This window comes from Azolla caroliniana, unplaced genomic scaffold (assembly GCF_043228905.1).
Source record: "Azolla caroliniana isolate FFs.n. ecotype wild unplaced genomic scaffold, voAzoCaro1.0.p SCAF_10, whole genome shotgun sequence".
In the NCBI taxonomy this organism is placed as follows: domain Eukaryota; kingdom Viridiplantae; phylum Streptophyta; class Polypodiopsida; order Salviniales; family Salviniaceae; genus Azolla; species Azolla caroliniana.
In genome coordinates, this window is record NW_028230445.1 from 5131940 (window position 1) to 5158827 (window position 26888).

The 26888-nt window shown below is 47.4% G+C and overlaps 10 non-coding genes across 10 annotated transcripts; all 10 read right to left on the reverse strand.

Annotated features, from left to right (window-relative positions):
* Positions 1–13984: 13984 nt before the first annotated feature.
* Positions 13985–14056, reverse strand: TRNAD-GUC (transfer RNA aspartic acid (anticodon GUC)). The gene has a single exon. It is a non-coding gene; the product is annotated as a tRNA-Asp (tRNA).
* A 1093-nt stretch (positions 14057–15149) lies between these two features.
* TRNAD-GUC (transfer RNA aspartic acid (anticodon GUC)) lies at positions 15150–15221 on the reverse strand. Its single transcript has one exon. It is a non-coding gene; the product is annotated as a tRNA-Asp (tRNA).
* Positions 15222–16680: 1459 nt separating this feature from the next.
* On the reverse strand, positions 16681–16752 carry TRNAD-GUC (transfer RNA aspartic acid (anticodon GUC)). The gene has a single exon. It is a non-coding gene; the product is annotated as a tRNA-Asp (tRNA).
* Positions 16753–17446: 694 nt separating this feature from the next.
* On the reverse strand, positions 17447–17518 carry TRNAD-GUC (transfer RNA aspartic acid (anticodon GUC)). The gene has a single exon. It is a non-coding gene; the product is annotated as a tRNA-Asp (tRNA).
* Positions 17519–17829: 311 nt separating this feature from the next.
* Positions 17830–17901, reverse strand: TRNAD-GUC (transfer RNA aspartic acid (anticodon GUC)). The gene has a single exon. It is a non-coding gene; the product is annotated as a tRNA-Asp (tRNA).
* A 310-nt stretch (positions 17902–18211) lies between these two features.
* On the reverse strand, positions 18212–18283 carry TRNAD-GUC (transfer RNA aspartic acid (anticodon GUC)). The gene has a single exon. It is a non-coding gene; the product is annotated as a tRNA-Asp (tRNA).
* A 693-nt stretch (positions 18284–18976) lies between these two features.
* On the reverse strand, positions 18977–19048 carry TRNAD-GUC (transfer RNA aspartic acid (anticodon GUC)). Its single transcript has one exon. It is a non-coding gene; the product is annotated as a tRNA-Asp (tRNA).
* A 606-nt stretch (positions 19049–19654) lies between these two features.
* TRNAD-GUC (transfer RNA aspartic acid (anticodon GUC)) lies at positions 19655–19726 on the reverse strand. The gene has a single exon. It is a non-coding gene; the product is annotated as a tRNA-Asp (tRNA).
* A 311-nt stretch (positions 19727–20037) lies between these two features.
* On the reverse strand, positions 20038–20109 carry TRNAD-GUC (transfer RNA aspartic acid (anticodon GUC)). The gene has a single exon. It is a non-coding gene; the product is annotated as a tRNA-Asp (tRNA).
* Positions 20110–20420: 311 nt separating this feature from the next.
* TRNAD-GUC (transfer RNA aspartic acid (anticodon GUC)) lies at positions 20421–20492 on the reverse strand. Its single transcript has one exon. It is a non-coding gene; the product is annotated as a tRNA-Asp (tRNA).
* Between the last annotated feature and the right edge of the window lie 6396 nt (positions 20493–26888).

Genomic DNA, 26888 nt, shown 5'->3' on the forward strand with positions numbered 1-26888 from the left:
GAGAAGACTTGTTGTTTCAGAAGTGAGGATTTACACGCAAAAGAACCTGTGTTTGGTTTTTTTTTTTTTTTTCCTTTCGATGCTTGCTCACTTGATGTGAGTTTGTGACGTTGGAAGTTACGTCTTGGTTACAGACATTTTACCTTGGCTGATATAAGAAAGAGGTGTTGTCCTCAATCGAACACGTATACCTACCCTAGAACACGGCTTGAGACTAGGTAGGGAGTAGTGTCTCAACTATTGTTAGTTGTTTATATTTGGGATTGACCAAGTTTACCTAGCTTCCGAATGGCTGCCTCTGAAATGTCCGAGGTTTCAAGTACCTCACGTGGTGGTTCGTTCAATTCCCATAGAAATCACCCTATGAGTGGAAAAGACCACCTTGAGATCCGTAAATTTGACGGATCCAACTTTGCCCTGTGGAAGAATCAGATGAGAGATGTCCTGATTCAAAGAAGGCAATTAAGAGCTATAAGTGGTGAAGCCAAGAGACCCGAGGGCATGACCAAGGACGATTGGGAAGAGCTCGATCTCTTGGCAATGTCTACCATAAGACTGCACCTGGCTGACAACGTGTATTTCACGGTCTTGGACTGTGACTCAGCTGAAAAGCTATGGACTAAACTATCCAGTACATACGAAAAAGAGACCGCATCAAACAAAGTTTATCTAATGAGAAAACTTTATGATCTTCGAATGAAGGACAATGACAGTGTCGCTTCTCATTTGAATGATTTTGATGCATTATGGTCACAATTACTGGCTCAGAAAATGATTTTTGATGATGAGTTGAAATGTGTATTTTTGTTATGCACTTTGCTTAGCTCATGGAACACTTTTTGCACCGCTATTAGTGCAAGTGCACCAAATGGGAAATTAGTCTATAATGACATATGTGGAGCTCTTTTGGGTGAAGAAATTCGTAGAAAATCTGTGATTGCATCACACAATGGAGATGCATATAATGTTTCTGATGTTGGTCCTCGCAAGAACCAACAACGTGGTAGGAGCCAAACAAGAAATAGTGGTGGAAATGATAGAGGTAGAAGCAAATCTAGGAAGAAAAATATGGAGTGCCATTACTGTCATAAAAAGGGTCACCTTAAGAAAGATTGTTATGCCCTTAAAAATAAGGAGAAAGATAGTGCTAGAGGGCATGGTAGACAATCTAGTGGTCCCTCTTCCTCGTTGGAAACGGAGGAAGTAAATGCAACATGTGGTGAGACGGACATCTTGGTCCTAGATGATGTTAGCACACATGCTGGGGTGAACACGGTCTTTTCTCCATCATATACGTGGTTGTTGGACTCCGGTGCATTGTTTCATGTGACTCCACATAGAGAGTGGTTCACATGTTATGAAGCCAAGTCGCTTGGGAAAGTTCGACTTGGAGACTCACATCAATGCGATGTGATTGGCATTGGAGATATCTCAATGCATTTTAGTGATGGTGCTCATTTGACCATTAAAGATGTACGCCATGTTCCCCAACTAACTCGTAGTTTGATCTCCGTTGGTCAGCTTGATGACAATGGATATAAGGTGATGTTTGCTTCTCAATCCTTTCGTATAACGAAAGGAAATATGATTGTTGCAAAAGGGAACAAAGTTGGTTCCCTCTACCCTCTATTTGTTCATCAAAAGGAACACTTGTTGGCTGTCACAGACCAGCCAATGACGAGCATTTGGCATGGTCGTTTGGGCCACATGTCAAGAAATGGCATGGAAATCCTATCTCGTTATGGCCACTTACCTAAGTTGTCATTCTCTGATTTTGCCTTATGTGAGCATTGTCAACATGGTAAGCAAACTAGAAGTGCACATAAGACTAGTGTAAACTCATCCACTAAACCATTGGATCTTGTCCACACGGATGTTTGTGGACCTATGCCCACAAGATCTTTGGATGGTGCCCTATATTTTGTTACTTTCATTGATGATGCCACTAGGAAAGTTTGGGCTTATCCAATTAAGGGAAAGGATGATGTATACCCCACTTTCAAAAAATGGCTTAGTTCGGTTGAGCTAGAAAAGGACATAAAGCTTAAGGCTTTACGTTCGGACAATGGAGGTGAGTATACCTCTCACGAATTTGTTGACTTTTGTAAGTCTAGAGGTATTCGGAGAGAGTTTACAGCTCCTTACACCCCTGTCCAAAATGGTGTGGCTGATGTCATGAAGACATACATCTTGGCTTATCATGACATTCATCTTGGCGAACCAGGAATCGAACCCATAACCTCTTGGTTTACATATTGTACTTTAACCATTGTAATAACATATGTGAGATGTAATCATAATAATTATATGTTTAGTTATTACGAGATATTTAGAACATTCTAGATTATTCTAGAATGTTCTTGAATATTTCATGATTATATTTATTATTATTATTATTCATAAATATCTAAAATATTCTAGAACATTCTAGAATACTCCATAAGGGCCTATAAATAAGAGTCCATACACTCATCACAACTCATTCGGTTCAACACCAGTCTTTAGCCCTTAGCCTACTCCTTGTAATCTTCTTTCTCATAATATAATCTCATTCCCATTTCTTATCTCTCACTTATACTTTTCTCTCTCTCGCACTCTCTCCCTTTTTCACTCTCTTTTGCTATCACTATCGCTATCTCTACCGCTCTCGCCATCTCTATCGTTATCGTTATCTCTATCGCCATCGCTCTCTCTCTGCTTCCTACTCAAGAGTCACGACAGTTTGAACCGAATATTTCTTTTCCCTTTCTCCAATAACCCTAGCAAGCTTTCTTCTTTATCCTTCTTTCTTTTTCCCCCGCGGTTATGGAGTCGGTCAGCAAGCAAGAGTATATGCGTGTCCTTTCGGAGCTCGATATGCTCACCACTAAGTTTGTGGCATTAGAGCAAGAAAATCAAAGGCTACTCGGGGATCTTCAACAAGTCAATACTGAGAAAGCTCATCAATATGAGGAGTTATCACAACGGGTTCATCAACTTGAGGCTACTATATTAACATTACGAGAACAAGCGGCGGGGGTTCAAAACTCCCCAAGGGAACCAAAGATTAGCCTCCCTGCCAAGTTTGATGGTACCAGATCTCTCTTTCGAGGTTTCCTGAATCAAGTTCGTTTGGTGATTCAGTTACATCCCAATCGGTATCCAACTGATGCTGCCCGTGTGGGATTAATAGGAACCTTGCTAAGCGGTACAGCGTTAGCATGGTTTGCACCACTTCTTGAGAAGAAATCACCATTACTGGAGGATTTCGAGGCATTCGTTAAGGAGTTTCAAGCTAGTTTTGGAGATACGGATAGCACTAGGACTGCAATAAACAAGATTCGAAGACTCCGACAAGGAGATCGTCCCGCTTCAGCTTATGCCGCAGATTTCCGTCTCTTGGCATGCGACATCCCTTGGGATGAGGCAGCCTTAATGGATCAATTCCGTCAGGGTTTGCGTAACGATGTCAAAGATCTTCTTCTTACTTTCCATGAAGATCCAAAGTCTCTTACTGAAGCTATTAGCCGAGCTGTGCGATGTGATAATCGCCTATTTGAGCGACGTTCTGAACGTCAACAAATGTTACGCCGCCAACCGGAACAGACATACGCTTCTATAGTCGCCACACCGCCACAAGGTTCTAGACCCGTTACGAGGGATGGTCCCACTCCGATGGAAATAGAGTCGACACAACGTCGAGGGCCCTTATCAGATGCTGAGAAACAACGACGTCGGGCGCATCGCCTATGCCTCTACTGTGGTGGTCCAGGACATATAGCTGTGAATTGTCCACATAAACCCAGGCGTCAAGTTTACCAAGTAAGTGCACATGACAACCCTACATCAAGTTCTACTATCACTTCTAATAACTTAAGTACTAAGCCTAATAGCCCATGCCATGAGAATAGATTTGATGTCTTGAGCCAATTAGAGGATGTGTTAAACGAATAAGTCCGGCCAAAATAGGAGCCATTTGGTTGGACCATCCTAGTTATGTAGAGTCAGTACCTAGTTGTGGTTCCATTTCATCAAATCAAGTTAGTAGAGTTTTTTCTGCACAAGTCGAGCTTAGCACATCTACAGGTCATCGCGCCCTAGCCTCTGCCCTCCTAGATTCCGGAGCCAATTCTTGTTTCATGGATCGCGAGTTTGCATTGACTCAAAACATCATCTTGAAAAAACTCCCAAACCCAGTAGCTGTAGGAGTCATCGATGGTCGCCCTATAGCATCAGGAGATATAGTCGAAGAGTCTGAACCAATTCGTGTAGTCCTAGGTAATTTGGCTAGTGTCATCTCATTTAACATCATTAGTAGTCCGGAGCACTCTCTAGTTCTTGGTCTTCCTTGGTTTGAGTTACATAACCCAACCATTGATTGGAGAAAAAGAACTATTGAAGAGGTCACCGTACAATCCAAGTCTCTTGAAGCTCCAACTAAGGATCTAGGATCCCCCACAATTTCAACAATCTCTATACATCAATTACGAGAGGATGGAAGAAAGGAAGACATGATGGTATTTGCGGTTTTAGCAACTCCCTCATCTAGCTCACAAGAATTGGGGGTCCAACTACCAAAGAAGTACATAGAATTCTCCGATGTGTTCGATAAGGTGAAGGCTAATAGACTACCAGAGCATCGACCATATGATTGCCCAATTGATTTGCAGCCAGGAAAAGAGCCTCCATGGGGACCAATTTATAATCTTTCGCCCACGGAGTTAGAGGTTCTTCGAGAATATATCAATGAGAACTTGGCAAATGGTTTTATCCAACATTCAAAATCTCATGCTGGTGCACCCATCTTTTTCGTTAAGAAGAAAGATGGTACGCTTCGTATGGTCGTGGATTATCGAGGCTTGAATAAAGTGACCGTTAGAAACCGATATGCTCTCCCATTGATCTCAAGCCTTCTAGAACGCCTCAGTGAAGCAAAGTATTTCACGAAGTTAGATCTTCGAGGTGCCTACAACCTTGTTCGAATTCGTCCTGGGGATGAATGGAAGACGGCGTTCCGCACTCGCTATGGTCATTTTGAGTACACAGTGATGCCTTTTGGCCTCACGAATGCACCAACAGTCTTCCAACATATGGCGAATGATATTTTTCGAGACTTCCTCGATATCTTCATCATTGTTTACCTGGATGATATCTTGATCTACTCAAAAACTCAAGAAGAACATGATATACATGTTCGCCAAGTTTTGCAACGGCTACGAGAGTATGGTCTCTATGCAAAATTGGAGAAGTGTAGTTTCGACCAATGTCAAGTGGAGTTTTTGGGGTAAATAGTCTCTTCAAATGGCATCTCTATGGATCCATCAAAGGTTCAAACAATTTTGGATTGGCAAACACCACAGTCCGTGCGAGATGTGCAATGTTTTTTGGGGTTCGCAAACTTTTATCGCAAGTTCATCAAAGATTATTCAAAAATTGTGTTGCCCCTCACTCAACTGACGCACAAGAATCGACCATTTGTATGGAGTATAGATGCGAACTCTGCATTTGAGGGTTTAAAGCAAGCATTTACATCCGCATCAATCTTAATCCATGTCGATCCAATGAGGCGCTTTATACTTGAAGCTGATGCATCGGATTTCGCACTCGGAAGTGTACTATCCCAAATTGGTGATGATGGTGAACTGCACCCGGTGGCTTTTCACTCACGAAAATTTGAAGCCGCAGAAATCAACTATGAGATTCACGACAAAGAGCTTCTTGCCATTGTGGATTCTTTTCAACAATGGCGTCATTTTCTGGAGGGTTCTTCTCAGCAGATTATTGTCTACAATGATCATAAAAATCTAACATACTTTCAAAGTGCTCGAGTCTTGAATCGACGACAAGCTCGTTGGGCGCAGTTCTTAACTCGTTTCGATTTTGTAATTCTATATCGCCCTGGGATGCAACAAGGAAAAGCAGATGCTTTATCTAGACGTTTGTATATGGAACTTCAACCTGGAGAGGCCGCATTTGAAAGCCAAAAGCAAATCCTCTTAGGTCCTGATCGTCTACGAATAATGGCAATGCATACCATCAACACACCGGGAGATTCAAGGCTTCTTGATTCCATTCGTGAGCAGATTGCGACTGATGCGTTCGCCCAAGAGATTTTGAGCCATATTATCCCAAATCGTGCATCTAGCTCCCAAACTCAAAATCCTCGTCTAGACTACACCCAGTTTAGTTGGCATGATGGGTTACTTTTTCGACAAACTCTCTTGTATGTGCCTGACGGTCCTTCTCGACTCAAAGTCATGCAACAATGTCATGACACACCAATGGCGGGACACTTCGGCATCCACAAGACTTTTGAGTTGATTTCTCGCCGATATTGGTGGCCACGGCTTCGCCATTTTGTTACGGATTATGTTCGTAGCTGTGATACATGTTGCCGATCAAAAAAGCCTCGACATCATCCATATGGCTTATTACAGCCAATGCCTATTCCGGAGAGCCCATGGAAATCTATTTCCTTGGACTTTATTACGGATCTTCCACCTTCCAAGGGTTTTGATTCGATTCTCACGGTTGTCGATCGTTTTACGAAGATGGCACATTTCCTTCCATGCACAAAGACCATTACTAGTCTAGAGACAGCTGATTTACTCATGCGGGAGGTGTTTCGCCATCATGGTCTTCCGGATGATATTATCAGTGATCGGGGTCCCCAATTCATCTCGAAATTTTGGCGGCACATGTTCAAACTCTTACATACTTCTTGTAAACTCTCTTCCGGCTACCATCCAGAGACTAATGGGCAGAGTGAGTGCACCAACCAAACAGTCGAGCAATATCTACGTTGTTTTGTCAACTATCAACAAGATGATTGGGTGGATTTACTACCTTTGGCAGAATTTGCTTATAACAACTCCGAGCATTCTTCTACTGGATATTCCCCATTTTTTGCAAACATTGGGTACCATCCTCGTTGGACGATGCTTGAACATCCTGAACTCCCAAAAAACCCAGCTGCTGAAGATCGGCTCACTCGACTCCAAGAAGTTCAGGATATGCTTTTGCATCATTTATGTGAAGCCCAAAACACTCAAAAGAAGATTGCTGACCGTCATCGGCGTGATTCATCGACTACATTTCAAGTAGGCGATCGTGTATGGCTCTTACAAGGTAGCATTAAAACGACCCGACCTTGCTACAAATTGGATTATCAACGTTTTGGCCCATATGTCATAAGTGGTAAGATCAATGATGTGACATTTCGTCTTGATCTTCCTCCTCATATGCGTCTTCACCCGGTCTTCCATGTTTCACTTTTGGAGCCCTACACAACGAGCTCTATTCCGGGTCGTGTTACACCTCCCCCACCTCCAATTGACGTTTCCAATGGCTCTGAATATGAGGTTGCCGCTATCCTCGACTCCAAGATCATTCGCAACAAACTATACTACTTGGTTGATTGGTTAGGCTATACACCTAATGATCGAACATGGGAGCCTGTCGAACATCTTGCCAATGCCTCTGACATGGTTGTTGCATTTCACAACCAATATCCTCATAAACCAAGTCTGAACTCTTTTCTTCCGACTCGTGCAACTCGTCATCGAAAAGGGGGGATAATGTCATGAAGACATACATCTTGGCTTATCATGACATTCATCTTGGCGAACCAGGAATCGAACCCATAACCTCTTGGTTTACATATTGTACTTTAACCATTGTAATAACATATGTGAGATGTAATCATAATAATTATATGTTTAGTTATTACGAGATATTTAGAACATTCTAGATTATTCTAGAATGTTCTTGAATATTTCATGATTATATTTATTATTATTATTATTCATAAATATCTAAAATATTCTAGAACATTCTAGAATACTCCATAAGGGCCTATAAATAAGAGTCCATACACTCATCACAACTCATTCGGTTCAACACCAGTCTTTAGCCCTTAGCCTACTCCTTGTAATCTTCTTTCTCATAATATAATCTCATTCCCATTTCTTATCTCTCACTTATACTTTTCTCTCTCTCGCACTCTCTCCCTTTTTCACTCTCTTTTGCTATCACTATCGCTATCTCTACCGCTCTCGCCATCTCTATCGTTATCGTTATCTCTATCGCCATCGCTCTCTCTCTGCTTCCTACTCAAGAGTCACGACAGCTGAGAGGATGAATAGAACCATCCAGGACAGAGTCGTCTCCATGCTACACCATGCAAACCTCTCGCAAGGTTTTTGGGCAGAAGCTGTTTTAACAGCAGTCCATGTGATTAACCTATCACCGAACACAACCATAGGTCTAAGAGTGGCACAAGAGGTGTGGACTGGCAAGACACCTCATTATGCTCATCTTAGATTTTTTGGATGCGAAGCGTATGTACACATTCCAAAAACTTTAAGAAAGAAATTAGACTATAAATGCAGAAAATGTATATTTCTTGGTTACGGAATTGATGGACAGTTTGGATATCGCTTATGGGACCCTGACACACGTACTGTGGTCAGAAGTAGTGATGTTGTTTTTGACGAGAACAAAATGCATAAACAGTCCGTAAAGGAGGTAGAAGTGAGAAAGGTTGCATTTAAAGATAGTACGCCTTTTGTTGATGAAAAACAGAAAAATCTTATTGATGTAGATGCTTCGCAGTCACAAAAAACTGTTATTGACCAGGATGAAGATGCCCAAAATGATAATGCTCAGCACAATGATGTGCAAAATGATGCTTTTCAGCAAGAATATGCTCATAATGATGATGCTCAGAATGAGGTTTCTCATGCACAACCTGATGGCACTCAGGTTTAGGATTCATTGAGGAGATCTATGCGTGTGCCCAAGGCACCTAGTAAGTTTGTTGATTATGTAATGCTAACAGATGCCGGTGAGCCTTCATGTTACAATGAAGCCATATCTGTAAATGACCATGTGAAATGGAAACAGGCCATGCAAAGTGAATTGGACAGCATTTATAAAAATGGTACTTGGGATTTAGTACCTTTGCCAAAGGACAGGAAAGCATTGCCATGCAAATGGGTATACAAGTATAAGTATACATCTGATAGTGCTTCTCCAAAGTATAAAGCACGCTTGGTTGCAAAAGGTTTCAAGCAAGAATATGGAATTGACTTTGATGAAACCTTTTCTCCTGTAGTTAAGATGACTACATTACGTATGTTGCTTTCATTGGCTGCAAATCAGAATTTGGAACTTGTCCAAATGGATGTGAAGACTGCTTTCTTGCATGGGGACCTTGATGAGGACATTTATATGGAACAACCAGAAGGTTATGAAGTATTGGGAAAAGAACATTTGGTATGTAAACTCAAGAAGAGTTTGTATGGGCTTAAGCAGTCCCCGAGGTTATGGTATCAGAAATTTGATGCCTTTATGAAGACTCAAGGATGTACTAGAAGCAATGAAGATGCATGTCTTTATACGAAAAACTGTTCAGATGGGAGTTTTATCACATTGATATTATATGTTGATGACATGCTTATTGCTGGTAAAAACAAGGATGAGTTATCCTCGTTAAAGAAAAACTTGAGCCAGAATTTTGACATGAAGGATTTGGGAGATGCAAAACATATCCTTGGTATGCGTATCACTCGTGATAGGAGTAAGCGATGTATTTACTTGTCTCAGGCTGAGTACATATCGAAAGTGCTCATGAGGTTTAATATGGAGAATGCGAAGCCGTTAAGCACTCCACTACCTTCATATGTAAATCTGAGCACACGTGATTGCCCCACATCCGATGAGGACAAGAAATTCATGTCCAAGGTTCCTTATCAATCCGCTGTTGGGAGTCTTATGTACGCTATGATAGCGACCAGACCAGACATTGCTTTCGCAGTGGGAGCTGTGAGCAGATTTATGTCCAATCCTGGTAATAAACATTGGGAGGCAGTTAAACTGATTTTAAGATATCTGTGTGGCACTAAGAATAGGTGTCTATGTTTAGGTGGTGGAACTGTATCCATCATCGGATACACAGATTCTGATTATGCTGGCTGCTCTAACAGCAGAAAATCCACTTCAGGATATATTTTTCAGTTTATGGGAGGTGCGATATCTTGGAGATCTCGTCTCCAAAAATGTACTGCTCTGTCCACTACAGAAGCAGAGTATGTCGCAGCTAGCGAAGCTTGTAAGGAAGCCGTATGGCTGTCCAGATTAGCTTGTGACATGGGCATATCTAAGCTTGTACCCATATTGTTTTGTGATAGTCAGAGTGCCATTGCATTGGCTAAAAACCCAGTATACCATGCGAAGACCAAGCATATTGGAGTGAGATATCACTTCATTCGAGAATGCATAGCTGCTGGCTATATTAGGCTTGAGAAAGTTGTCTCTCAAGACAATGCCGCAGATGCGTTGACCAAGGCTCTATCGCACGAAGCACTAGAGCATTGCTGCCACTTGATGGGGATAACTTAGGTCATGAGGTTACACATTGTTTCTTGTACATTGTGTAACATACTCATCAAGTAGGATGTGTAGGTCTTGTTCAATCTCCCCATTAGCCTTGTTGATCCCTAGTTTGGCCTTTTAGTGGGAGATTGATAGTAAGAAAAGGCCAAATCTGTAATTTCTTACTATTTACGCATAGGTATATAAACTAATAGAAATGAGGGTTTCGTTTGCCCCCGAAAAAGTTTTGTCTTTCTCTTTCTGTTTTTCCTCTGTGTGTGTGTTCGACATTTTCTGTGCAGGCCAGAAAACAGCAGCTCGTCCGCCTCCATTACTCCAGATTCAACAGAAACAACAGTAATTTTATATGAAGACCACATTTTGCATGGATGAAGCTGGTTCAGAGGAGCTCTTTGGTGAGAGAACCGTCCTAATCCAATCATTCATCCACCATTCCTTCCCAATTAAATGAATGAGAGCACAATTCTCAACTTCTCCCTTCTCAAAGGTATTCCAAAACTTTGCTCCTCCCTCGTTCAATTCCATAACAAGAAACCCCAATCCATCATATCAATGATGATCTCTCTGTCTTTCTATTTCTTCTTCTCGCCCTGTCTTACCATAAGAAGAGGGTTTGCAGGTGGGAATACTCACCACTATAGTACAATGACATTCACGTGTTGGAAGTTATCGACCGTACAACTCGTTCGGAGCATGGATGGGAATGTCGAAAACGATATGCGCCTTGCATTGTGGACGATCGACTGTACCTCACAAGGGCTTGCAACAATGGTAGAGGATCCGACGGACCGAGGAAAGCATTCAGGATATGCCGGTGCGGTGTCCTAGGCGCCAATGCCGTAGGAGGTGACATAGGATTGTGAATGCCCTTCATGCCGTTGCCGGGGATCGAACCCGGGTCACCCGTGTGACAGGCGGGATTACTCACGACTATATTATAACGACATCCACGTGTTGGAAGTATCGACCGTACAACTTGTTCGGAGCATGGATGGGAATATCGAAAACGAGGCCCGGTGTCGTCGCTAGCAAGGGGGTTGCAAAAAAATTTGTATGGAAATGGGCGGGGAAACCCAAGAGTGCGCTCGGACAGTCGAACGGGATCATATGGCGATATGCGCCCTGCATTGCGGATGACCGACTATACCTCACAAGGGTAGGGAATCCAGCCCACCCAGGAAAGCATTGAGGATATGCCAATCCGGGGCCTTACGCCCCAATGCCCTAGGAGGTGTCATTGAATTCGACCCGCCCTTCACGCCGTTGCAGGGGATCGAACCCGAGCACCCGCATGACAGGCGGGAATACTCATCACTATCTTGGAAGTATCGACCGTACAACTTGTTCGGAGCATAGATAGGAATTTCAAAAACGAGGCCCGGTTTCATCGCTAACACAAGGGTTGGAACGAAATTCGTACGATATGGCCGGGGAACTCCAGGAGTCCACTGGGACAGTATCATATGGCGATACACGTCCTGCATTGCGGACGACCGACTGTACCTGACAAGGGCTCGCAACAATGGTAGAGGATCCGACGGACCAAAGAAAGCATTCAGGATATGCCAGTGCGGTGTCCTAGGCCCCAATGCCCTAAGAGGTGACATCAGATTGGCCCCGCCCTTCGCGCCGTTGCCGGGGATCGAACCCGGGTCACCCGCATGACAGGCGGGAATACTCACCACTATACTACAACAACATCCACGTGTTGGAATTATCAACTGTACAACTTGTTCGGAGCATAGAGGGGAATCTTGAAAACGAGGCCCGCTTTAGTTGCTAGAATAGGGGTTGGAACGAAATTCGTACGATATGGGCGGGGAAACCCAAGAGTCCACTTGGACGGTATTTTATATGGCGATACACGTCTTGCATTGCGGACAACCGATAGTAGAGGATCCGACGGACAAAGGAAAGCATTGAGGATATTCCGATGCGGTGTCCTAGGCCCCAATGGCCTAAGAGGTGAAAACGGATTGGTCTCGCCCTTTGCGCCGTTGCCGGGGATCAAACCCGGGTCACCCGCGTGACAGGCGAGAATACTCACCACTATACTACAACGACATCCACGTGTTGGAAGTATTAACCGTACAACTCGTTCAGAGCATGGATGGGAATGTCGAAAACGAGGCTCGGTTTCCTCGCTAGCACAAGGGTTGTGCAACGTACGCATATGGGTTGGAAAACCCACGAGTGCACTCGGTCTCATCTGCCGATATACGCCCTGTGTTGCAGACGATCGATTGTACCCCGCAAGGGCTTGCAAGAGGTAGAGGATGCAGGGGAGCGATGAAAGTATTGAGGATATGCCCATGTGAGATCCTAGGCGCAAATGCCCTAGGAGGTGACATTGTATTCGTCCCGCTCTTCACGTCGTTGCCGGGGATCGAACTCGGGTTACCTGCATGACAGGCACGAATGCTCACCACTATACTACAATGACAACCTCGTTTTGGATGTATCAAACAACTCGTTCGGAGCATGGTTAGGAATGTTGAAAACGAGGCCCAGTTCCGTCGCCAGTGCACGGGTTGCAATAAAATTCGTTTGTGTATGGGCGGGAATACCCACGAGTGCAGTCAGAGGAGATCATATGGTGATATGCGCCTTGCCTCACGGACGATCGAATGTGTACCCCACAAGCGCTCTCATGGGGTAGAGGATGCGAGTGAGTGAGGAAAGTATTGAGGATATGACGGGAATACCCACGAGTGCAGTCAAAGGAGATCATATGGCGATATGCGCCCTACCTCGTGGACGGTCGAATGTACCCCACAATGCCTCTCAAGGGGTAGAGGGTGCGAGAGAGCGAGGATAGCATTGAGGATATGCTTTGCCCTAGGAGATGACATCGTATTCGACCCGCCCTTCGCGCCGTTGCGAAGGATCGAACACGGTTCACCCGCGTGACAGGTAGGAATACTCACCAATATACTACAACGACATCCACGTGTTATCGATCGTACAACTCATTTGGACCATGGATGGGAATTTCGAAAATGACGCTCGCTAGCACAGGGATTGGAACGAAATTCGTACGCATATGGGCGGGGAAACCAAGGAGTGCACTCAGACGGGATCATTTGGCCATATGCGCCCTGCATTGCGGACAACCGACTGTACCTCACAAGGGTAGAGAATCAAACCCATTGCCGAGGATATGCTAGTATGGGGTCGTAGGCCCCAATGCCCTAGGAGGCTTGACATCGGATTGGCCCTACCCTTCGCGCCGTTGACGGGGATAGAACCCGGGTCACCCGCGTGACAGGCGGGAATACTCACCACTATACTACAACGACATCCTTGTGTCGAACCGCACAACTCGTTCAAAGCATGTATGGGAATTTCGAAAATGAGGCCCGGTTCCGTCGCTAGCACAAGCGTTGGAACAAAATTCGTACGATATGGGCTGGGAAACCCAGGAGTGCACTCGGACGGTATCATATGGCCATATGCGCATTGCATTGCGGACGACCAAATGTACCTCACAAGGGCTCCCAACGATGGTAGAGGACCGGCGGGACCGCCGAAAGCATTGAGGATATGCCGGTGCGGTGTCGTAGGCCCCAATGGCCTAGGAGGCTTGACATCGGATTGGCCCTACCCTTCGCGCCGTTGCCGGGGATCGAACCCGGGTCACCCGCGTGACAGGCGGGAATACTCACCACTATACTACAACGACATCCTTGTGTCGGAAGTATTGACCATACAACTCGTTCGGAACATGGATGGGAATTTCGAAAATGAGGCCCGGTTCCGTCGCTAGCACAAGCGTTGGAACAAAATTCGTACGATATGGGCTGGGAAACCCAGGAGTGCACTCGGACGGTATCATATGGCCATATGCGCATTGCATTGCAGACGACCAAATGTACCTCACAAGGGCTCCCAACGATGGTAGAGGACCGGCGGGACCGCCGAAAGCATTGAGGATATGCCGGTGCGGTGTCGTAGGCCCCAATGCCCTAGGAGGCTTGACATCGGATTGGCCCTACCCTTCGCGCCGTTGTCGGGGATCGAACCCGGGTCACCCGCGTGACAGGCGGGAATACTCACCACTATACTACAACAACATCCTTGTGTCGGAAGTATTGACCATACAACTCGTTCGGAACATGGATGGGAATTTCGAAAATGAGGCCCGGTTCCGTCGCTAGCACAAGCGTTGGAACAAAATTCGTACGATATGGGCTGGGAAACCCAGGAGTGCACTCGGACGGTACCATATGGCCATATGCGCATTGCATTGCGGACGACCAAATGTACCTCACAAGGGCTCCCAATGATGGTAGAGGACCGGATGGGCTGCCGAAAGCATTGAGGATATGCCGGTGCGGGGTCCTAGGCCCCAATGCCCTAGGAGGCTTGACATCGGATTGGCCCTACCCTTCGCGCCGTTGTCGGGGATCGAACCCGGGTCACCCGCGTGACAGGCGGGAATACTCACCACTATACTACAACGACATCCTTGTGTCGGACCGCACAACTCGTTCAAAGCATGGATGGGAATTTCGAATTCGAGGCCTGGTTCCGTCGCTAGCACAAGCGTTGGAACAAAATTCGTACGATATGGGCTGGGAAACCCAGTAGTGTACTCGGACGGTATCATATGGCCATATGCGCATTGCATTGCGGAGGACCAAATGTACCTCACAAGGGCTCCCAACGATGGTAGAGGACCGGATGGACCGCCGAAAGCATTGAGGATATGCCGGTGCGGTGTCGTAGGCCCCAATGCCCTAGGAGGCTTGACATCGGCTTGGCCCTACCCTTCGCGCCGTTGCCGGGGATTGAACCCGGGTCACCCGCGTGACAGGCGGGAATACTCACCACTATACTACAACGACATCCTTGTGTCGGACCGCACAACTCGTTCAAAGCATGGATGGGAATTTCGAAAATGAGGCCCGGTTCCGTCGCTAGCACAAGCGTTGGAACAAAATTCGTACGATATGGGCCGGGAAACCCAGGAGTGCACTCGGACGGTATCATATGGCCATATGCGCATTGCATTGCGGACGACCAAATGTACCTCACAAGGGCTCCCAACGATGGTAGAGGAACGGATGGACCGCCGAAAGCATTGAGGATATGCCGGTGCGGTGTCGTAGGCCCCAATGCCCTAGGAGGCTTGACATCGGATTGGCCCTACCCTTCGCGCCGTTGCCGGGGATCGAACCCGGGTCACCCGAGTGACAGGCGGGAATACTCACCACTATACTACAACGACATCCTTGTGTCGGACCGCACAACTCGTTCAAAGCATGGATGGGAATTTCGAATTCGAGGCCTGGTTCCGTCGCTAGCACAAGCGTTGGAACAAAATTCGTACGATATGGGCTGGGAAACACAGTAGTGTACTCGGACGGTATCATATGGCCATATGCGCATTGCATTGCGGAGGACCAAATGTACCTCACAAGGGCTCCCAACGATGGTAGAGGACCGGATGGACCGCCGAAAGCATTGAGGATATGCCGGTGCGGTGTCGTAGGCCCCAATGCCCTAGGAGGCTTGACATCGGATTGGCCCTACCCTTTGCGCCGTTGCCGGGGATCGAACCCGGGTCACCCGCGTGACAGGCGGGAATACTCACGACTATACTACAACGACATCCTTGTGTCGGACCGCACAACTCGTTCGGAGCATGGATGGGAATTTCGAAAATGAGGCCCGGTTCCGTCGCTAGCACAAGCGTTGGTACAAAATTCGTACGATATGGGCTGGGAAACCCAGGAGTGCACTCGGACGGTATCATATGGCCATATGCGCATTGCATTGCGGACGACCAAATGTACCTCACAAGGGCTCCCAACGATGGTAGAGGACCGGCGGGACCGCCGAAAGCATTGAGGATATGCCGGTGCGGTGTCGTAGGCCCCAATGGCCTAGGAGGCTTGACATCGGATTGGCCCTACCCTTCGCGCTGTTGCCGGGGATTGAACCCGGGTCACCGGCGTGACAGGCGGGAATACTCACCACTATACTACAACGACATCCTTGTGTCGGACCGCACAACTCGTTCGGAGCATGGATAGGAATTTCGAATTTGAGGCCCGGTTCCGTCGCTAGCACAAGCGTTGGAACAAAATTCGTACGATATGGGCTGGGAAACCCAGGAGTGCACTCGGACGGTATCATATGGCCATATGCGCATTGCATTGCGGACGACCAAATGTACCTCACAAGGGATCCCAACGATGGTAGAGGACCGGATGGACCGCCGAAAGCATTGAGGATATGCCGGTGCGGTGTCGTAGGCCCAATGCCCTAGGAGGCTTGACATCGGATTGGCCCTACCCTTCGCGCCGTTGCCGGGGATCGAACCCGGGTCACCCGCGTGACAGGCGGGAATACTCACCACTATACTACAACGACATCCTTGTGTCGGACCGCACAACTCGTTCAAAGCATGGATGGGAATTTCGAAAATGAGGCCCGGTTCCGTCGCTAGCACAAGCGTTGGAACAAAATTCGTACGATATGGGCTGGGAAACCCAGGAGTGCACTCGGACGGTATCATATGGCCATATGCGCATTGCATTGCGGATTACCAAATGTACCTCATAAGGGCTCCCAACGATGGTAGAGGACCGGATGGACCGCCGAAAGCATTGGGGATATGCTGGTGCGGTGTCGTAGGCCCCAATGCCCTAGGAGGCTTGACATCGGATTGGCCCTACCCTTCGCGCCGTTGACGGGGATAGAACCCGGGTCACCCGCGTGACAGGCGGGAATACTCACCACTATACTACAACGACATCCTTGTGTCGGACCGCACAACTCGTTCAAAGCATGGATGGGAATTTCGAATTCGAGGCCTGGTTCCGTCGCTAGCACAAGCGTTGGAACAAAATTCGTACGATATGGGCTGGGAAACCCAGTAGTGTACTCGGACGGTATCATATGGCCATATGCGCATTGCATTGCGGAGGACCAAATGTACCTCACAAGGGCTCCCAACGATGGTAGAGGACCGGATGGACCGCCGAAAGCATTGAGGATATGCCGGTGCGGTGTCGTAGGCCCCAATGCCCTAGGAGGCTTGACATCGGATTGGCCCTACCCTTTGCGCCGTTGCCGGGGATCGAACCCGGGTCACCCGCGTGACAGGCGGGAATACTCACCACTATACTACAACGACATCCTTGTGTCGGACCGCACAACTCGTTCGGAGCATGGATGGGAATTTCGAAAATAAGGCCCGGTTCCGTCGCTAGCACAAGCGTTGGAACAAAATTCGTACGATATGGGCTGGGAAACCCAGGAGTGCACTCGGACGGTATCATATGGCCATATGCGCATTGCATTGCGGACGAGCAAATGTACCTCACAAGGGCTCCCAACGATGGTAGAGGACCGGCGGGACCGCCGAAAGCATTGAGGATATGCCGGTGCGGTGTCGTAGGCCCCAATGGCCTAGGAGGCTTGACATCGGATTGGCCCTACCCTTCGCGCCGTTGCCGGGGATCGAACCCGGGTCACCCGCGTGACAGGCGGGAATACTCACCACTATACTACAACGACATCCTTGTGTCGGACCGCACAACTCGTTCGGAGCATGGATGGGAATTTCGAATTTGAGGCCCGGTTCCGTCGCTAGCACAAGCGTTGGAACAAAATTCGTACGATATGGGCTGGGAAACCCAGGAGTGCACTCGGACGGTATCATATGGCCATATGCGCATTGCATTGCGGACGACCAAATGTACCTCACAAGGGCTCCCAACGATGGTAGAGGACCGGATGGACCGCCGAAAGCATTGAGGATATGCCGGTGCGGTGTCGTAGGCCCAATGCCCTAGGAGGCTTGACATCGGATTGGCCCTACCCTTCGCGCCGTTGCCGGGGATCGAACCCGGGTCACCCGCGTGACAGGCGGGAATACTCACCACTATACTACAACGACATCCTTGTGTCGGACCGCACAACTCGTTCAAAGCATGGATGGGAATTTCGAAAATGAGGCCCGGTTCCGTCGCTAGCACAAGCGTTGGAACAAAATTCGTACGATATGGGCTGGGAAACCCAGGAGTGCACTCGGACGGTATCATATGGCCATATGCGCATTGCATTGCGGATTACCAAATGTACCTCACAAGGGCTCCCAACGATGGTAGAGGACCGGATGGACCGCCGAAAGCATTGGGGATATGCTGGTGCGGTGTCGTAGGCCCCAATGCCCTAGGAGGCTTGACATCGGATTGGCCCTACCCTTCGCGCCGTTGCCGGGGATCGAACCCGGGTCACCCGCGTGACAGGCGGGAATACTCACCACTATACTATAACGACATCCTTGTGTGGGACCGCACAACTCGTTCAAAGCATTGATGGGAATTTCGAATTCGAGGCCCGGTTCCGTCGCTAGCACAAGCGTTGGAACAAATTCGTACGATATGGGCTGGGAAACCCAGTAGTGTACTCGGACGGTATCATATGGCCATATGCGCATTGCATTGCGGACGACCAAATGTACCTCACAAGGTCTCCCAACGATGGTAGAGGACCGGATGGACCGCCGAAAACATTGAGGATAAGCCGGTGCGGTGTCGTAGGCCCCAATGCCCTAGGAGGCTTGACATCGGATTGGCCCTACCATTCGCGCCGTTGCCGGGGATCGAACCCGGGTCACCCGCGTGACAGGCGGGAATACTCACCACTATACTACAACGACATCCTTGTGTCGGACCGCACAAATCGTTCGGAGCATGGATGGGAATTTCGAAAATGAGGCCCGGTTCCGTCGCTAGCACAAGCGTAGGAACAAAATTCGTACGATATGGGCTGGGAAACCCAGGAGTGCACTCGGTCGGTATCATATGGCCATATGCGCATTGCATTGCGGACGACCAAATGTACCTCACAAGGGCTCCCAACGATGGTAGAGGACCGGATGGACCGCCGAAAGCATTGAGGATATGCCGGTGCGGTGTCGTAGGCCCCAATGCCCTAGGAGGCTTGACATCGGCTTGGCCCTACCCTTCGCGCCGTTGCCGGGGATCGAACCCGGGTCACCGGCGTGACAGGCGGGAATACTCACCACTATACTACAACGACAACAAAATTCGTACGATATGGGCTGGGAAACCCAGGAGTGCACTCGGTCGGTATCATATGGCTATATGCGCATTGCATTGCGGACGACCAAATGTACCTCACAAGGGCTCCCAACGATGGTAGAGGACCGGATGGACCGCCGAAAGCATTGAGGATATGCCGGTGCGGTGTCGTAGGCCCCAATGCCCTAGGAGGCTTGACATCGGCTTGGCCCTACCCTTCGCGCCGTTGCCGGGGATCGAACCCGGGTCACCCGCGTGACAGGCGGGAATACTCACCACTATACTACAACGACATCCTTGTGTGGGACCGCACAACTCGTTCAAAGCATGGATGGGAATTTCGAATTCGAGGCCCGGTTCCTTCGCTAGTACAAGCGTTGGAACAAAATTCGTACGATATGGGCTGGGAAACCTAGTAGTGTACTCGGACGGTATCATATGGCCATATGCGCATTGCATTGCGGACGACCAAATGTACCTCACAAGGGCTCCCAACGATGGTAGAGGACCGGATGGACCGCCGAAAGCATTGAGGATATGCCGGTGCGGTGTCGTAGGCCCCAATGCCCTAGGAGGCTTGACATCGGATTGGCCCTACCCTTCGCGCCGTTGCCGGGGATCGAACCCGGGTCACCCGCGTGACAGGCGGGAATACTCACCACTATACTACAACGACATCCTTGCGTCGGACCGCACAACTCGTTCGGAGCATGGATGGGAATTTCGAAAATGAGGCCCGGTTCCGTCGCTAGCACAAGCGTTGGAACAAAATTCGTACGATATGGGCTGGGAAACCCATGAGTGCACTCGGACGGTAGCATATGGCCATATGCGCATTGCATTGCGGACGACCAAATGTACCTCACAAGGGCTCCCAACGATGGTAGAGGACCAGATGGACCGCCGAAAGCATTGAGGATATGCCGGTGCGGTGTCGTAGGCCCCAATGCCCTAGGAGGCTTGACATCGGATTGGCCCTACCCTTCGCGCCGTTGCCGGGGATCGAACCCGGGTCACCCGCGTGACAGGCGGGAATACTCACCACTATACTACAACGACATCCTTGTGTCGGAAGTATTGACCATACAACTCGTTCAGAACATGGATGGGAATGTCGAAAACGAGGCCCGGTTTCATCGCTAGCACAAGGGTATCAATGTACGCATATGGGTTGGATGCAGGGGAGCGATGAAAGTATTGAGGATATGCCTGTGCGAAATCGTAGGCGCCAATGCCCTAGGAGGTGACATCGGATTCGCCCCACTCTTCGCGCCATTGCCGGGGATCGAATCGGGTTACCCGCATGACAAGCAAGAATACTCACCAGTATACTACAACGACAACCTCGTGTTGGATGTATCGTACAACTTGTTCGGAGCATGGCTAGGAATGTTGAAAACGAGGCCCGATTTCGTCGCCAATAGATGGGTTGCAATGAAATTCGTCCATGTCTGGGCGGGAATACCCACGAGTGCACTTAGAGGAGATCCTATGGTGATATGCACCCTGCCTCGCAGACGACCGAATGTACTCCACAAGCTTTCTCATGGGGTAGAGGATGCAAGGGAGCGAGGAAAGTATTGAGGATATGCCAGGAATAGCCACGAGTGCACTAAGAGGAGATAATATGGCGATATGCGCCTTGCCCCGCGGACGACCGAATATACCCCATAGGGGCTCTTAAGGGGTAGAGGATGAGAGGGAGCGAGGAAAGTATTGAGGATATGCTTTGCCCTAGGAGGTGACATCAGACTGGACCCGCCCTTCACGCTATTGCCGAGGATCGAACCCAGGGAACCCGCGCGACAAGCGGGATTACTCACCACTATACTACAACGACATCCACGCGTTAGAAATATCAAACGTACAACTCGTTCGGAGCATGGATGGGAATTTCGAAAACGAGTCCCGGTTTCATCGCTAGCACAGGGGTTGCAACGAAATTCGTACGTATATGGGCGGGAAAAGCCAGGAGTGCACTCGGACGGGATCATATGGCGATATGCACCCTACATTGTGAACAACCGACTGTACCTCACAAGGGCTCGCAACAATAGAAGAGGATCCGACGGACCGAGGAAATCATTCAGGATATGCCGGGGCGGTGTCCTAGGTCCCAATGCCCTAATGCCCTAGTTCGGAGCATAGATGGGAATGTTGAAAACAAGGCCCGGTGTCGTCGCCAGCAAGGGATTTGCAACGAAATTCGTACGGATATGGGCGGGGAAACCCAGGAGTGCACTGGGACGGGATCTTATGGCCATATGCGCCCTGCATTGCGGACGACCGACTATACCTCACAAGGGAGGATCCGGCCGACCGAGGAAAGCATTGAGGATATGTTGGTGCGGGGTCCTAGGCCCCAATGCCCTAGGAAGTGACATCGTATTCGACACGGCCTTCGCGCCGTTGCAGGGGTTCGAACAGGGTCACCCGCGTGACAGGCAGGAATACTCACCACTATACTACAATGACATCCACGTGTTGGAAGTATCGACCGTACAACTCGTTCGGAGCATGGATGAGAAGCAGGAGACGACAAACCCCTGCAACTACGTCGAACCTCTCGAAGTGAAAAAGAAAGCCAGATGGTGGTAGACTATCACGTACGGATTTGCCTTCCCCGCCAACCACGTGTCAATGTTCCTCTACGGATATGAGATTGTACCCCCAACACTTTGTGCCCCTTTGGCTCAAGGCCTCTTACATCCGATACAAGTTCAAGCTCCATTTGAAATTGTCGGATAGGACATTATGGGCCCCTTTCCCGAGTCACAAGAAGGGAACAAATTCATCCTCGTCATAACCGAGTGCTTGACGTGTTGGGTTGAGACGGTTGTTATCCCAGAGGCTACGACCATCGCCTCCAAGAGAAAATCATCTTCCCCCATGGTTGCCCACTCCAAATCTTGTCCGATCGAGGACCCCAGTTCAACAGCGAGCTCCTATGCCTAGTTTCTACACAATTAGGAATCCAACAATTATTCACGTCACCCTACCATCCGCAGAGGAATGGATTGACGGAGCGCCTCAATCGAACCTTAAAACAACAAAGCTTGGCCTACATCGATCCGTTGCACTCGACCTAGGACCAGATCTTGCCCTTTGTTACGAATGCCTACAACACAACTGTGCAAGCCTCCACCTGCATTAGCCCATTTCGGGCCCTTTACAGAAGGGACCCGCGCTTACCCCCAAAAGTGGCAGTCCCACAACCAATCACATGACTCCACTCTAACACAGTGTCCTGGTGGTCCCACCTGCAACAACTCCAACCCCTCCTCCGCAAAGCCATCACGAGCAACCTGCACCAAGCACAACTACGTCAAAAACAACAACACGAAGCAAGCCACACCGACCATCAATACCACGTCGGCGACAAAGTCCTCGTCTATTTCCCCATCCGTCGTTGAGGCCTCAGCGAGTCGCTCATGCACTGATGGATCAGTCCCTTCGAAGTTTAAAAGCAAATACGCAACACTACATATATGCTCCGCCGCGCCCCCAACAACCGCTCTACCTTTGCCCACCAGTCTCACATGAAGCCCTTTCATAAGCTACCATTGCCCCCGCCTACACTCATGCCCACGCCCACGCCCTTGTCATCCCCCCACCTAGAACCGTCGTCCACGCCCTGTCACGATCCGACTGCACAATAACATTTTTTACAAGGGGGAACTGTGGCGGTCACATGAACCAGACCCAAATTAGGCCCCTACCACCACATGGACCACACCCAAATTAGGCCCCTACCAAGCCCCATAATTAGAAGAGCTAATTGGAGCGAGAGAACACCCTCCACGCTAAGAGTAGTCTATAAAATGTAACTTAGAACGTAATGGAATGGGAGCTATTCTTGAGAGCATTTCATATCTTCAACATTTCACAATATGGTGATATGTGCGGGAATACCCACGAGTGCACCGGGAGGAGATCATATGATGATAATCACCTTGCCTCTCGGACGACTAATTGTACCCTTCAAGGGCTAGCAAGGGGTAGAGGAGCCGGGGGAGTGAGGAAAGCATTGAGGATATGCCGATGCAAGATCCTAGGCCCAAATGCCTTCTTCTTCCTCTTAGAAAAGAATGAATGTTCCTTCGATCTTTTCTTCTTCTATGTCAGTCTGAGACGTGAGATTTTAAACCTCGTCTTCACCTACTTCTTCTTTCGTAGAAGAAGATGTAAACCATTATCGTTTGTCATGGTTTCTTCTTGGTTCCTCACATGATTGCTTGACACACACAAAGGGAAGCTTCTCTTTCTTCAAATAAGGAGGGCAAGCAGGAGGTGTGAATGACCAGAGACAGAAAGAGAGATGGAAGGATAGGAAAGGAAATTAAAGGTTTGAGCTGAAAGATGGAAGAAGGGGAGGAGGAGGAATTTGCAGAGAGAGAGCAGAGCACAGAGAGAGAGAGAGAGAGAGAGAAGGAGATTCTAGTTCAAATCAAAATAAAGGCAGACACATGGAGAGCGCGGCCATGGCAGAGCAGAACAGAGCATGGACATGGACATGGGCATGGAACAGAGCATGGACATGTCACATGTCACATGGAAATGGAACAGGGCACGGGCACGGGCACGGGCACGGGCACGGACACGGACACGTGTAAACCCTCCCAAACACATCTGGTTGCATCCCACGAACTGGGCAAAGCACAACACTCGAAAGGATATGGACATGGACGCGGACGCGGACATTGACACGTGTAAACCCTCCCAAACACAACACTTTGCATCCCCACGAGCTGGGCAAAGCACACTCAAAAGGCTCTCGCTCACCACATCGTGGCGCGGTGCGATCGATCCCTCGTTGCTCACACTTCGATCCCTCGTTGCTCACACTTCGATCCCTCGGCATAGAAAGTGTGTCCATTCCGACACCTTTAAGAGCACATGTCTAGCCCTTGCCACCTTTTAATCAATAAAAAGGATTGATGTTGTAAAGGATAGCCAACTGTTTCTGGACGTGATTGTTCATCTTCTAGCATATCAGCCTCCATAGAATATGCCTCTAAACAATCAGCCAATCATTCGTGAATATCATCCCAAATGGTGCCAAACATATTGAGAGAGATTGGCATGTCGACTTACACTCTCCATGATAGTTCACATCGGACCCGAGAAGGAAGTAAAATGATTCAAACATCAACCTATTATAAAATGTTAATCCAATATAACATTTTGCCAAACATGTGAGATGCATAAAATCCATGAAAGAACATGCGGGATCAATTGTAAGGGTAATCCAAGTTGTGATTTGAATGGAATAAATATATGAGATTATTGATGAATGTGATGAACGCGACCTTGAAGTGCATGTATGTAGTAATGTATCATGGATCAACTATAACTCAACATCCATGGGGTAAATTTCAAGGAGTTTATTGCATATCGGCAAATGTTGTTGCATACTGTCTATAAATGAAGGCATGCGAAATACCATATTGCCTAAGTTATCGCGAGTCAAAGCTGCTTCATGGATCATGGATGTGCCACGTGATTGCACTGGACACTATCCATTGCTTTTACCTAAGAACTCGTGGTCGACAAAATATACCGAAAAGATGCATGTCAACTATTGATCCTTGTGATGCTTGATTTGTATATTGAAAGGTCCATGAGGATATTATATGTCTATGCATACCCCAAACATAACTTTTATAGTGAGCACCTCTGAACCATTGAATGAGTCTAACAAAGGCACCATGTAGTGATGTAAACAATGGTAGAAAATGTATCATGTCTTTATGTAGTTGTCTAAAAATGAATCATGATAAGATAGAACCATATATGATATATTTCGACAGAATCTGCGAAGAAAAGAGCTAAGTGTCCAACATATCTTTTGGGCATGAATACAGTGTTGGGAAACTTAATAGCAAACTCATGCCAAGAACTAGTTTACAAGTAACCAACTCTTGCAAATGCACCAAATAGTGATGCAACCAAATCTTACAAAAGCTTGTGTCTTGGGAAGAGCCATAAGATGGAATCGTTTTCATTATACCTTGTTGAGATGCATATAGAGTATGCAACATGTCCTAAGAAATGGAGAAGAATAAAGAGTTTGGCAAATCGTTAATACACACACACACACACTCTCTCTCTCTCTCTCTCTCTCTCTCTCTCTCTCTCTCTCTCTCTCTTCATAATTACCTTACCCTAGTGATAAGTTGTTACACTACAAGCACTACGTCTTGGGTTCGAAACCAAATTTCTCAGCTCTCTATTCGATACTATTTACATATCTCTTCAATTACTAGATGCTTATTTTTTGTTATAATTAACTTACCCTAGTGGTAAATTGTTACACTACGTCTTGGGTTCAAAATCTAATTTTCTCACCTCTTTATTAGATACTTCTTACATATCTCTTAATTCACTACATGCCACTATGAAATGTAGGGGTAATCTTGGATTTGAAACCCAAATTTCTCATCTCTTTATTACTCCATATATATCTCTTATTTTACTAGATGCCACTATGGAATGTAGGGGTCAACCCATGACCACATGGTCTCCATTGGGCAACCTTACCAACTCCATAGATATCTCTTACCGATGCAAAGTGCCCTATGGTTACATTTATGTAGTAGCAGAGAGCTTATCTAAAGGTTGTTGGTTAAGCACCCATTGGTAAATGGATCATAATATCTTTCAAGTGACGTGGAAACTAACCAAGATGGCCATTCTTATCCACCCTAGTCGACTATCCATAGGCATGCATGCCAATGGGGGATTGCGGAGATGAGTCTTTGGGAATGAAATGATCATACTCTAACTTGATTTAGTCCATGAAAATTTTCACTTCACACAGTTTTGAGGATATAGTACTACATGTAAGAATCGACAACGGTTCAAATTTGGGTTAATCGGATTGTCCTTGTCCAAACCAAACTAGTTAAGCCTTAACCGGTTTGGGAGTTTCCAAACTTGAACCAAACCAGTTTAGGATTTGGTTTAGCCAAGCTGATAAGGTTTGACCAGTTTGGAAACCAGTTTGGCCCAAATCAGTTCAGTTCAACTTGAGCCATCCCAAAACGAGCTCAAACCGGTTAAGGAAGCTCAAGCCCAAAATGAATCGAACCGAACCACCAAACCGTTTAAAAAAGGGTTACGGTTCGGTTCAGGCTTAAGTTGAGTTGTTGTCGATTCCTAACTTTATGTGGATGATGAAGTTCTCTTCTCATGTTGGATGGTGCACAACAATATACAGGGACTCTCAAGTCATTTTGTGATCACAATGGTTAGGTGTTTACCTTCCAAAAGATCAAGATCATGCTTCTCTAAGATAATATAGTAAAAGAAGCCTCTCATTACTTACAAATTACAATAATGCACCCTCAATGTTGCTTGGAGCTTTAAACGCCTCGTGCTTGAAGTCCTTCTTAATTACAACTAATCAAGGAAAAGGGCTTTATAAAGTATATTGTATTTGAAATATGTGAGTTG